At 39.7% G+C, this 14,265-nt stretch overlaps 1 pseudogene; it reads left to right on the top strand.

The window, feature by feature from the left end:
• Positions 1-331: 331 nt before the first annotated feature.
• On the top strand, positions 332-13,813 carry LOC146724805 (uncharacterized; annotated as a pseudogene).
• Positions 13,814-14,265: the final 452 nt, after the last annotated feature.

Here is a 14,265-nt window from a genome sequence, read left to right as displayed (position 1 = left end):
GGTCGCCATCCCTTACCACATACGAGCCGAAGCTCTAACGGGGAAGTGGGCCCCGTAAAAAACTCAATGGCCTAAGGTGCCGTCTTCGTTCTTTTTAACCAACACATCTAGAAAGGGGAGCTGATTATTCTGTTCTAGTTCTATTGTGAACTAAATAATGCGGTGCTGGGAATTTAGAAAGTCGAGAAATTGAGGGAGCGTTCCTCTGCCATGACTCCAGATGACAAAGATGTCATCAGCATATCAAAATCATGTAGAGGGTTTGAGAGGTGCGTTTTTCAGGACTTTATTCTTAAAATGTTCCATGAAAATGTTTGCAATAATAAGTGAGATGGGGAATCCCATTGCTGCTCCGGAGGTTTGTTCATAAAACTCTTCTTGAAATTGGAAATAGATTGAAGTTAGGCAATGTTCTATTAATGAGAAAAAATTTGAGTCAATATTTTCAGATTTTTTAATAATATCTAGAGTGTCTCATACTGGAACATTTGTGAACAAAAATACCATATCAAAACTGACAAGAATGTCATTACTTCTTGTTTTGAGTTTGGTAATCCTGCTCACAAAGTCTGTTGAGTTTTTAATGTGAGAATCATTGAGTCCTGTAAGGGTTTGGAGAGGTTTGACAAAAAACTGAACTAATTAATAAGTGGGTTCTCCGATATTGCTAACAATAGGGCGTAATGGAACTGAATCTTTATGGATTTTTGGGAGACCATAAAGTCTAGGGGCTGAAGAGGCTCGAAGGGTTAGCTTTTTAGTTGTTTGGGAAGAGAGACCTGTATTCTTGAGAAGCGAAGAAGTTTTTTCTCTATGCTGGAGGTCGAGTTGCGTTTAAGTTATTTATAGACATTGTGGTCTAAGAGCATGACCTTGATTTTGTTGCAGTATTCATCTTTGTCCATAACTACCGTGGTGTTTTACTTATCTACCGGTAGAACAATAATCTTACTGTTCTGTTTGAGATTACAGAGTGCTAGTCGTTCTTCCCTGCTATATTTTGACTGAAAGGTTTGGCTTTGTGAAGAACGTTACTAATTCGGTTTTTAATATCGTTGCTTGTTTCAGCGGGAAGGTGGAAGATAGCCGTTTCAACTTGGCTGATACTTACTTCCGTAGGAATATTAGTGGGAGTGATGGCAAAATTATGTGCCAGGATAGAGATTTCAGAAGAAAAAAGAGCTTGACTCCTAAGATTTTTTACTGTATGTGTGGGTACTGGAGTTAAGGTTTCTGGTTTGATTTTATTATATTTGTTTTTCTGTATTCGTGTTCTAGCTTCAGCCAAGCGAGTAGCTTGTTTATATGTTACTCTATCCAGGATTTGCCACAGTTCGTGGTCTAATAATCTGGAGAGGAGAAGGTGTAAATTAAGAAGTTTTAGAGAAGTTTCAGCTAGATCTTTTTTGGTTGCTGAGATTCTTTCTTTGACTAACTTCAACGACGCTTGTCGGAGAATGGTTTTGGCTTGTTTGTCAACAAAATGTTCAGATTTTTTCGTGTCGTCAATGACTACTTCACGTAATTTAATTAGTGGGAGATTATTTTTTTGAATTTTCTTTTTCCATTTTATTCAACAATTTAGTGGTTCCCATCAGAGATTTTAGATGTATAATAATGTATTTGTCTACCCGAATAGCCTTCCCCTTTTTTATGTGCAATATCAATGCGACTAAGACATCGAGGGCGTTGGATACGCAATGGATGATGAGCTGTTATCTAAGACAATAGAGTTTTCGATGTATGTCTTAAGATCGGTATTGTTGAATGCTAAAGAAGTCGCATTCAGAAGTGCCAGTGAGTAATCTATAACTACTTGTTTTGGAACCGATCTCCCGGAACGCAACCACTTTCGCATCCAATACGTTAATGTATTGGTATCGTGCTTTTCAAAAATCAACTGAATTAAAGACAAAATTTTTTTGCGATAGCCACAAACAGCTTGATAGAGATAAACGATTCGTTTCGAACCGTCTGGCTTTGGAATTTGTTTTATCATTCCACTCGTTGCATTAATGCTAATGCTACCGATATTGTCTTCACTCTGAAACTTTTTATACAAAAAAAACTGTGTGAGACTCCAATACATCACATAAAAATGATCAAGTCCGATCTCATAAATACATCCACTGAACTCTTGACCATATTTTATGTCCCACACTGAAGCAAGAGCTGCTTTAACTTTAAACACTCCTAACTCTTTATCTTGAGCTTCCTGTTTTGCTTTACGTGCAACATCTGCCGACGGTAGGTTGGCCGGTACAACATCTCCGAAATTCATTAATTTATTAGCTTCATTCCGTCGCCAAGCATAAGTAGATGTACCCTGCAATTCCTTTCCAATACGAATCCGTCTATTACCACGAACTTGCCGCTTTTTTTATGTACTATTCCATGAAAATCGAAAGTGGAAATATTTAAGATCGGATCATCTCCAGTCGGTTTGCTTTGACTATATATATTTTGCAACGTCTTTTCCTGTGCCGAAACGCCAAGTTCGGACAGGGGTGCGTTCAATTTAAAGATTCCTCAAGTTTAAATAATGAAACGGTAAAAATCGGTATCAGAAGAGTTAACACTTAGGGGCGTACATTACCTCACGGTAAAGTTGGGCACCAGGCGCATGTGAATGCGCCACGAGACTAATGTGAACGGTACTTAAGGTAACTTCCACAGGGGTTATACAGAGTCGCGGGTCTATAGGATTGTTGGGTCTATGGTTGAGAGAGAGGTATAGAGAGACATACACGTGGTGTTAAAATTTGACAGATATATATATTTGACACTTAGGGTTTACAATTTGACATCGGATACATACAATTGGATAATATAATTATGTAACAAACAGTAATATATAAACTAGCGGTAGTAAAACAAAAAATATAATATAAAGATCTGCGAATATCGGTATTTCGGACTTGACCTATAAAATTATTCGTAATTATACAAGGTGACACAGCTTAGAGAATTCGCGACAATAATATACAAACGGGATAAACAAAGACAAAATCGGTAAACGTTATAATGGTCTAACTTATTTTCGCGGGCACGCGGTATAGACAGAGGTCACAATACGATACTCCGAGACACGGCACGGTATGCAAAAAAAAGATAACTAGATGACGGAAATTTCGTGACTCTCTCGCACGACTCTCTCGCCGAGTCGAGAACAATGAAATAGTTAACAAACTCGCGGAGACGGCTACACGCAAATTCCGAAAATCTAATAATCGAGCCTATAAAAAGAACGTGACTCTGAATATTTCGGTAACCCGAATTTATAATAATTATTTTCGAGACGATAGACTGTCGGCGGCACTTGTCGGAGAGGGCTCGGCTCGCGAAACGCAAAGTCGGCTGGCCCCGCGATACGATACTCCAAAAACAAAAAGAGAGAGTCCGCTCTCTCACACACAAAACGATACGAAAAATGAGAGAGTGCGGTACTCACGGTAATTACGATACACGATCCATATCTACGGTACCAACCAACACGGATCTACGACTACTCGAGAGGCGGCTTACAGTTTCTGGCGGTGAAGTCGAGTCCTCGGGTCGCACTTTTGGAGTCCTGGAGTCACCCTCTCTGGTCTAAGGCACACCGAACAGTGGAGAGCCGGGCCTCGCGCGTCTCGGTACCTTCTTTTTCGCGCCGATCTTTTGCGCATTCCCTCGATGATAGGGTCGATGGCGGGGGCCCTAAGGTCTCCCCCCGCCTCCCCCTGTAGCTGAGGTACTTCTCACGCCGGTAACGTATCGCTGTTTGAGAGGATTTTCCTCCGGGTTTCTTCCCGCGGCATCTCTCCTTCGGGAACAAGCGGGAGGCTGGCCGGGCCTTCCGTAGTCCCCCTTCAGGATCGGCCCTGTGGTTGATTTGGCTCCCGGAGTCCTCTCGGTATCTATAATGTTTTTAACGCCTAAATTCTGCGCGAGATATATCAAAGTAAATTACGGATACTTGATACTTAACTGCGCGAGGTCCCGCGCTCTCTCTCTCCTACGCTCGCTCCATCCTTCTTTCGCGCTGCGGCATTCCGGCATCCTCCTTCTCTCTCTTGCTGCGGCACTCCGGCATCCTCCCTCTCTCTTTTGCTTCACATGTCTCTCTCCGGCCGCTCTCTCGAGCCGTCCTTGTCGCTCTACCTACAAATCGTGTCGCACGCGCATCGACAGGCCGATGCTGCGTGCAACTGCGATTCTCGCAAGAAATACGGTAAAACGGAATACGGAAAAACGACGGATCGCACCCTCCCCGAAGTGAGGGGCGCTCCAGATCTCCGCGGCCTACCCGATCGGGCTTTTCGCCCTTGTGACGGCGCTCTAAAAGCGTCACGTCACAATTTTTATATATTTATTATATATTTATATATTTATATAATAATAATACATTTGAGATTTTTGGATATAATATAAAGGTTTATGTATGTCGAAATTTCAATAAATTTGTATGTTTATGTATTTGTTTATTATTAATGTATTTTCTCTATATGTGTGTATAATAAATAGTAATATTTATATTAATTATGCCCAATACTGAATTTTGTATTTTTATCTTAATTTGCATACATGTTCAGTTGTACATTTAATGTACAACTGAAACGGATAAAACTTTTGCAAAGTTAGGATATATTGATATTGATAATATATTAAATTTTTGTTTATTAATATTTTTTTTAAATAGCTTTTAATGGTAATAAATTATTAATTCTTATTACAGAATTGTGGATTATAAAAATGTAAATAAAACATATATGACAATCAATGAGAGTGGAGTGACGCAATATAGTCCAGACGAAATGATATTTACTCCTATCAAATTATGGGAAAAGGAATACACATATTATTTAAAATTGATAGAGGTATTATCTATATTTTCTATATTCTCGATTCAGCGACTGCGTTCTGATATTTGTTTTGCCTACAATTCTTTAAGATGAATAGAGGTATTAATAAAAGTTAAAATTTTGAATTGATTTTTAACTTTGGGAAGAGGTGGGTTATGAGATTTATTAAAAACATCTCGAATTGAGATTTATTTAATTCCTTAGTATCAAATCGAGAAAACCAAGGAACCTGCTCTAATAATTAGAAATGCAAAAATAATAAATTTTAAAGAAGAAATTAATTCTTCCTTGAACATAACGCACCTTGAAATAACATCTGCGTATAGTTTTTTTTTTAACAATTTATATATGTATACAGGGTGCCCGGTAATTCGCACTCTACCCTTGCCGCGTGCTTCTAGATGCGCGAATTGACCGATCTTTTTCAATTAACACTAAGAAGTATATCAAGGCTCTGTAATATTAAATAATAACTACAAATAAGAAAGGTCTAAGAGCCATACGCGGATGTTCCTTGCGTACATTTCCAACGAAAAATTAATTTTCGTTGGAAATAAATAAAACGAAAATTAATGTTTTGTTGGAAATAAATGAAATGTGCACACAGGCGCATATTATTCTTGGTGTACTAAGACTTTATAACGTAAATTATCTCATACTTGAGATTTAATTTCATAAACCTCTATAATTCCCAAATTATTAATCCTTGTCACTAGTTGTTAGAATAGGATAGTAGATACAATCGACCAAAACTAGCGTAATATTTCGTTTATTAAACTCATTACGTTTCGACCATGTGGTTGTGATCCTTTTCAAGTGAACACTAAAATATATAATTATTAACATACGCAATTCAATATATGACAAAAATTGAAACAATAAACTAAAATTACTTACAATATATATCATTAAATTATGATACTATTGTAAAGGATGAGAAGTTGAAAGCACCATACATGCCGATCCTATATGTAAATAATTATAGTGATAACATTTCACACTCTTTAAAGAAATATGCGATAAATGTTGTTTATAAGATACCGAAGAAGCTTAACTCCTTAATTAAGTGTGGGAAGGACAGCTTGTCGATCGATTTTGCGACTAACGTAGTCTATACATTAAATTGCAATAATTGTATTGCATCGTATGTGGGACAAACAAAGAGACATGTTGCTATACTGATTAAGGAACACTATAAAAATATCAAATTATATCATAGTTTGCATTCAGTTGTAAGTAAACACCGATGTGAATTTAATTATAATTTTGATTGGAAAAAATTTGACATTTTACATACGGAAAAAATTTAACAAAGAGGGAGATAGCAGAAATGTTTTTCATTAAAAAACAAAATAATAACATAAATTCACAAAGGGATACAGAATGCTTAAACAACATGTACAACAAAATTATAAAGGTCGTATAAATCTGCTTATTAAAAATATATTATAACTTAACGATCCTTCGGTGTGACATGTTGATTATTTCTCGTACATTTAATCGTTTGACTTTTTATATAATTTATAGTTTAATAATTATCGACAGTATTACTAATAAGAAGATTTAATTTAATGACTTAATTTGATGATATATATTGTAAGTACAATGATAACTTATTAAATATTACGAGGCCATGTGTAACGAGCAATAAAAAATTATTATAAAACTTGGAAAAACTTTAATTTAAAAAAACCAATTACAAACGTTTCGAACTATACTTAGTCTTCTTCAGTGCGCAATAAACATATTAATAAATAAATAAATATAAATAAAAATTCTAATAAAAAGTCGCAATACGTATAATGTCAAAATAAATTAAATAATTATGTCAAAATTAAAAGGCGAAATACGTTAACAATAAATTTAAATTATTAAAACTAGTTCAACACGAACAGTCCCAATTAGAAGTAAAAATGGAATTAAAATAATTCATCCGGCTAATCAATATTATTATATTTTAAAAATTATTATTGAGGACTCGGAGTGGCACTTAAACATTACTCCAAACCAATCGCTCATTGTTAGTCAGCGAAAGGCTATCAGTCCGGCAATGATCGTGTCCATCCTCTCTAAGTTTTTTTAAATATTATAAACTGAATTTAAAAATTTTATAATATAAAATAGAAATCAACTTATGTATGTGTAAAAAATTAAAAATTAAAAATTAAACATTAAAAATTAGTTAATTGTTGCTTACAATTGTTTCCGAATAAATTGAGATTACCATGCCTCTAATTGTTGTTGAACTTAGTACTTGACTGATGTCGAGTCATTTAAAAAGTTGAATAAATAGGTGTCAAGTCGCAAAACATAAACATTTTAATAAGTCTAAAAATTTGCTATTTCTTCTAGAATGTCAAAATAAGCGTTGTTGAGCAATTCAGTGTCTGTATTATTATTTATACCATGCTTTTGTTCCTTTATGTGTATCATCTCCGAGATAAGTCTTTTATAATAGTTAGATTCAATATTAAGTATTTTGACGTTATCCCAATCAAAAGCATGTTTTTTATCTACAATATGTTCCGAGACCACCGAATGCTTAGAAGAATCAAATTTAATGTTATTTATATGCTCCTTTAGTCTAGTACGTAATTTTCTTTTGGTTTGCCCAACATCGAATCACCCCATATGCCACAAAATAGGAGTGATTTATAATCTTATTGATAGAGCATTGTTATTATCTCATCCCATATATCACAAGAAAAATTTTTAGATGTTTACAAGCAGGTTTATGGCACACCTATGGGTTCCCTGTTATTGCCAATAATTGCTAATATTGTTATGCAAAATCTAGAAGAATCGATTATTAACACATTGGATTTTAATATCGGAATGTATTATAGATATGTAGATGACATTATTATGGTGGCACCAAAGAATAAGATAAATAGTATATTGAATAAGTTTAATAATTACCATCAACGACTACAATTTACGGTTGAATACGAAATTAATAGAAGCATAAATTATTTAGATTTAAACATTAAGTTCATTGACAATGTCATACACTTGGACTGGTTTCAAAAAAAGACTTGTTCAGGCAGAGTACTATCTTTCTTATCAAATCACCCCATGTGCCACAAAATAGGAGTGATTTATAATCTCATTGTTCAAGCACTTAGAGACCGCAAAGGTGACGCGGGAAAAGCGGGTGTCGCAAGAATTTTGTAAAAGAACTTCTCCTGGCAATAAATCTCTCTTTGACTTTAGTTTAACGGCACAATGTATTTTTTAACAATCAATATATTTACAAGTCTATTTACAACGGAATATAAGTCGTGTCGCGACCTATACTTATATCTCCACATTAAAGCGAGAACAAGCGAGCAGAAATTAGCGTTAGAGACTAATCCAGTAATCGAACTATCGATAAATATCGCGAACCGCGAGCGACGGAATTTGAGATAAAGCGAGCGATTTTGTCTTTGCGACGTATCGAATTCGAAATACTGTGAGAACACACTATCTTCGCGAGAGCTCCGAATCAAATAAGAGCGCGCGCTTTTCGGGAGAGCCTTTTATCTTATCGCTCCTTCGGGGTGTTTCAGAAGGTTCGATTTGTTTTCGCAGCTAAAAGGTCGAGACAACCGTTGGCGCGATATCTTGCATTTTCATTGTTTTTGTTATTGATCGCACTCTTGTATCGTGTCTTATTTCGATAGGTGCGATCGCGGTTTTTCGCTCTACGCGATTTGCGAGAGCGCTCGACTCAGCGCTCTGTGATTCGCGCGCGCGAGGCTTGCCGTGCGCCTTTGCTGCGGCGCGATTATTTGAAGTCCTTCGCATATAATTTAGTTGGATTTTAAACATTCCGCCCGCCTCGTATCGTACAGCGTACGAAAGAATGCGGTGACGGAGATCTATGTATCGAGCGATGTGTGCGAGATCACGGTAGGCCTATAGAGAGCTGGGCGATGTGTGTTTACGTGTAATCACGTGCTGACAGCGTATTTTGCTAGTGTAAGCGTACGCCGGTCGCGCTGTTGATCCAAAAGTATTCTAATTCATTCGGAATTCGGCCGCGACAGTGACAACAGTGAAGTATTCTGTGAATTAAATGCAGTAACATGAAAATAAACATAGTTTTAATTAATTTGCGTTGTAAGTGATTTGTAAGTGAACCGCACGAATCAACCGGATTTTTTAATCAACGGAACCGTGAAGTGAGTGCTCATTTGGATTTAAGCGAAGATTTCGATTATCTGAGCGGCTATCCACATGGAGATTCTCTTCGTTGTTCAGCTCGTGCGGCGGACGAACAAGTTGATCACAATTTCCGCGACAACGCAGGTATTCTTAAAGCTAGTACTTTCACGCTCCCTTTTCTTTTGCAGAGATGCTATTTACATATACACATATACAGATAAGAAAAATCCGTACGGTCTCGTCCAAGAGTTTATGCGGGCGTTTCATTGCTCTCTTCGGTGTGACAGACAGGTAGGAGAATTAATTTAGTGATCGGTCGCTTAAACTCGGACGAAGCCGTACGGACGTTAACAATGCGGATTTGTTCATTGGCGCCAGGGTACGCGCAAATTATTCGGGCTAAAGGCCACTTAGTAGGCGGTGTATTCTCGTTTCTAATGAGACACAGTCGCCCGATATTGAAGCCGGTCTCCCTTTTCCACCATTTCGGGAGATGGGCTAGTGAGTGGATATATTCTTTTGCCCAACGATCCCAGAAATGGTCTCTCATTTTTTGTAGGGTTTGCCAGCGCGTTAGGCGGTTAACAGACTCATCGATTAGAGACGGTTCAGGTATAGCCGTTAAAGTTAAACCCACGAGGGAGTGACCGGGAGTGAGAGAGGTGATGTCGCCGGGATCGTCCGAGAGAGCCTGAAGAGGCCTTAAATTGAGGCACGCCTCGATTTGAGCCAGCAACGTACTCATCTCCTCGAAGGTCAGAGTGTGATTTCTTAGTACTCGCCTCAGATGGTGCTTCAGTGATTTGACCGCCGCCTCCCAAATCCCGCCGAAGTGAGGGGCTGAAGGCGGGTTAAATCGCTACTGGATTCCTTTGCTGGCTAATTGCTCGCGGATCCGACGGTGCTCGAGATTGTTAGCTGTGAACAAAGCACGAAGCTGTTTGTCAGCCCCTACAAAATTAGTACCGCCATCGCTCCGCAAGGTACTGCACATGCCTCGCCGAGAAACGAAGCGGCACAGTGCAGCCAGGAAAGCCTCTGAGGAGTAGTCGGAGACTACTTCTAGGTGCACTGCTCTCGTGGAGAGACAAACGAACACCGCAATAAAGGCCTTGTATGAACGATGTTCTCGACCTTTCGTTGCTCGCAGTTGTATCGGTCCGGCGTAATCGACGCCGGAATGTAGGAAAGGTCTCGAGGGAGTTACCCGTTCTCGAGGAAGGCTACCCATTAACTGCTGTGGTGTTGCCGCCCGCCATCGAACGCAAGTGACGCAGCGAAAAATCTGCCCTTTTACTACAGATCGCCCCCGGGGGATCCAATACCGTTGTCGAAGGATGGCCAAAGTCAGTTGAATTCCACCATGCAGAGTTTGTCAATGATCCGCATTTACAATCAGCCGAGTTAGATGTGAGTGGCAAGATCACCGGATGTTTTTCGTCGAGTGAGAGTACTGCGTGATCCAGTCGGCCGCCAACTCGGAGGATTCCTTGAGGATCTATAAAGGGATTTAGACGGATAAATGAATTTGATTTTGGTAGGCTTTGACCTTGCCTAATCAATTTTAATTCGGATTTGTATTTTTCAGACTGCACTTGTCAAATTCAGAGCAGGCGTGCGTCATCCGCTCAGTTATTGACAGAGGTGCGTCGGCAGAGTGGACCGTGACGACATCAGTCTCACTCGGTCTTCGGAAACAAAGCCATCGGAAGCACCACGCTGTCACTCGCAGCAGTCGATTAAGGGTTGAGAAGCGCAGGAGCTCCTCGGCTTCGCCATCGCACGGCTGTTCAACCGTTCCAACGTGGACCCTTGCTCTTGTCTCCGGAAGATCCTCCTCCTTCCGAGGTTCAGGAGTCATTGACCAAGCGGAAGGCTCCATCCTCAGCCAGCGTGGTCCTTGCCACCAGAGCGGATGGGCCACCAGTTTACATGGGAATATTCCACGTGAAGCACAGTAGGTATACTAGGGGGGTTCTAACTCAGGGGCAATGAGGGGGGGTTCGGGGCGGTGGGGAATCGGGGGCGAGGGGGTGACTTCACGCGGGGGAGGGGGTTTTATCAGTAGATAAACTTATCTTTTGTTTATAAACATATCAGATAACCTGATAAGGAGATCATGTTACCTGATATATTTATAAACAAGATAAGATAAAGGGATCATGTTACCTGATATGTTCATAAACAAGATAAGATAAGATAAGCAGCGTCTTTGAGCGGTATCTAAGTTTTCATAAACAAGATAAGATAAGCCGCGTCTTTGAGCGGTATCTAAGTTTTCATAAACAAGATAAGATAAGCGGCGTCTTTGTAAGGTATCAAAGATAAGATAAGCGGCGTCTTTGTAAGGTATCAAAGTTTTCATAAATTTTCTCCGAAAATCCAAGATAAGATAAAAATTCTGCGAATGGCTGCCGCATTTTGGATCCCGAGCGCCGACATTCAGATATCTATTACTAAGGGGGTTGCGTTTCTTCATCTAAATTTGATAAGATATAAATTCTGCGAATGGCTGCCGCATTTTGGATCCCGAGCGCCGACAATCGGATATCTAAATTTTTCTCCGAAGATAAGATAATTCTGCGAATTACTAAGAACAAAAGGTTTGCCGACAATCAAGCGAGTTGATCCGTACAGGTTGCGACATGTTTGCGCGACGTGTCGATCCGACGCGGTGTAATTTATCTATGTATTTCTAAGAATTATTAGCGATATCTAAGTTTGCCGATAAGATATCACACAAATATTTCTCGCGAATTAACAATTGCATCATCATCCCCACGAACAAAGGGATGATCGGGATATATAATGAGGACCGATGCAGCTGCCGGACCATAGTACCACTGGCGAGCGCACACTTCATTCGAGGTGCAAGAAAAAAAAGTTAAGTGTGCAAAGAAGTTTTTTTTTTGTAATAAGTGTGAAAAAAGTGAATTTTTTTTACAAAAATGGAGAACGTTGAACGCGACCTGTTGGAGCGTTCTCGCCCAAGTTGCTAACTTGGGCGAATATTTCGGATGGTTGCAAGAGTGCGAAGAATTTATCGAAGAGCTGGAAGAACGCAGCCGTGCCAAGCGTCCGCGTCTCTCGATTGGACATAGACAATCTCTGGTGGCGAGAATAGCGCGACTCGAGGGTGCAAAGGTGCGCTTGCAGAGACGGTATGTCGGTGAATCCATGCCTAGTGGCGGCGGATTCAGTGGCGGCGGCAATAACGCGCAAAGACTCGTTTGGCGCGAAATCGATACGGCGTTCGATAGCCGTATACTGACCGGCGCGATAATTAACGCAGACCACATCGAACCGCGTCAGTTTTTGGAAAATGCCGCAGACATTGTAGTCGAGAACGTGGAGAATGTGCTGCAGAGACACATCAGTGTAAAAGTGAACACTGTTTTCAACGGTGAATTTGTGTCCGGTGACAAGCGCGCCAATAAAAGTATTAACACGAGAAACTTTGAACTCTTTCGCACGTCCGATGTACGCGAGTGGTACGAGCGCCGCGTAATCGAGCCCACGCTAGCATCGCTAGAAGAGTTCCAGGAACGCGATAGCGGCTGGGCATTGTCGCGGATAATAGATTTGACAGTGAATGTAAATAAATACAATCCAATGCGCGCGGGATGTCATGTCAAATTACCGCAAAAAATTATGGCAAAGAGAGCGGTGGTTAATGTGCAATCAGCGGACAATGCGTGTTTCGCATGGTCAGTGGTGGCCGCTCTTTACCCTGCTGAAAGAAACACGGGTCGAGAATCCTCTTATCCACATTACACAACAGTGCTGAATCTTCAGAACATTGAGTTTCCAGTGACTATAAATCAAATTAAAAAGTTTGAACTTGCAAACATCTCCGTGAATGTGTACATCATCGAGAACGAGAACATCGTCCCGTTGCGTCTTTCGGAAAAAAAAAGGACAGGCACGTTAATCTGCTGTACGTGGAGGACGAACACGGGCATTTCACATCCATTAAAAATCTGTCTCGTCTCGTAGGCTCACAACTGAGCAAAAAGAAATGTAAAAAATTTATATGCGATCGGTAAGTATATATATGTATATATATATATTTATTTATTTATTACACGTAAATTATATTTTAATTAAGTTTTCATTAAATTTTTTATTTTTTACAGATGTCTACATTATTTTGGAGCGGTGGATAAATTGCAGGCGCATATGGAAGATTGCGAGAAACTGAACGACTGCGCTATCCGGCTGCCGAGCGAGAATGACAAGTGGCTCAGCTTCGACAATTACACGAGGAAGGAGCGGCTTCCGTTTGTAGTGTACGCCGACCTCGAGTGTGTTTTGGCAAAGACCGAAGATGCCAAAAATCATCAACACCATCAAGTGTTCAGCATCGCATACTATGTACAGTGTTCGTACGACAGTTCGTTGTCCGCGTACAATTCCCGCCGTAGTGTCGATTGCGTTGCGTGGTTCGCCGAACAGCTTAAAAATTTAGCAATTCGCGTAAAAAATATTTTAACGACCAATGTCCCCATGGTAAATTTAACGCCTGACGAGTGGTTAAAATTTCGCACTGCGACGCATTGTCACATTTGTGAGAAACCGTTTGACGAAGACGATACACGCGTCCGCGATCATTGCCACCTCACCGGGCGGTACAGGGGTCCTGCGCATTCAAATTGAAACTTAAATTACAAAGAATCATTTTGTATCCCTATAGTCTCTCACAATCTGTCCGGCTACGACGCACATTTTATTATCGAGGACATAGCCACAGCGTTCGAAGGGGAAATCGAATTACTGCCGATAACAAAGGAAAAATACATTTCATTCTCGAAAACTGTTAGATTGACGCAAGATAACAATTCGAAAAATCATTTAAATTACGTTTCATAGACTCATATAAATTTTTCAGTGCTAGTCTCGACAAATTAGCGTCATTTTTGGATAAAGAAAAACTAAAAATTTTACATTTGGAATATCAAAATTTAACTAGTGAAAAATTCAATTTATTGACACGGAAGGGCGTCTTTCCGTACGAATACATTGACTGCGTGGACAGATTACAAGACACACATTTACCGCCGCGCGACTCATTTTACAGTTTTTTAACCGGCGACACAGTATCCGAGAGTGATTACGCGCACGCCGAGACCGTCTGGAGCCGATTCTCCCTTCGAACGCTAGGCGAATATAGCGATTTATATTTAAAAATTGATGTCTTGTTATTGGCCGATATATTTGAGAATTTTCGCGATAGTTGTATAAAAAGTTACGGACTCGATCCCGCGTATTATTA

The sequence above is a fragment of the Nylanderia fulva genome, unplaced genomic scaffold (genome assembly GCF_048542155.1).
Source record: "Nylanderia fulva isolate GAGA-0341 unplaced genomic scaffold, ASM4854215v1 Scaffold116, whole genome shotgun sequence".
Lineage (NCBI taxonomy): Eukaryota > Metazoa > Arthropoda > Insecta > Hymenoptera > Formicidae > Nylanderia > Nylanderia fulva.
Note: the sequence above shows the minus strand (reverse complement) of the source record. Positions and strands in the feature narration are given on the sequence as shown.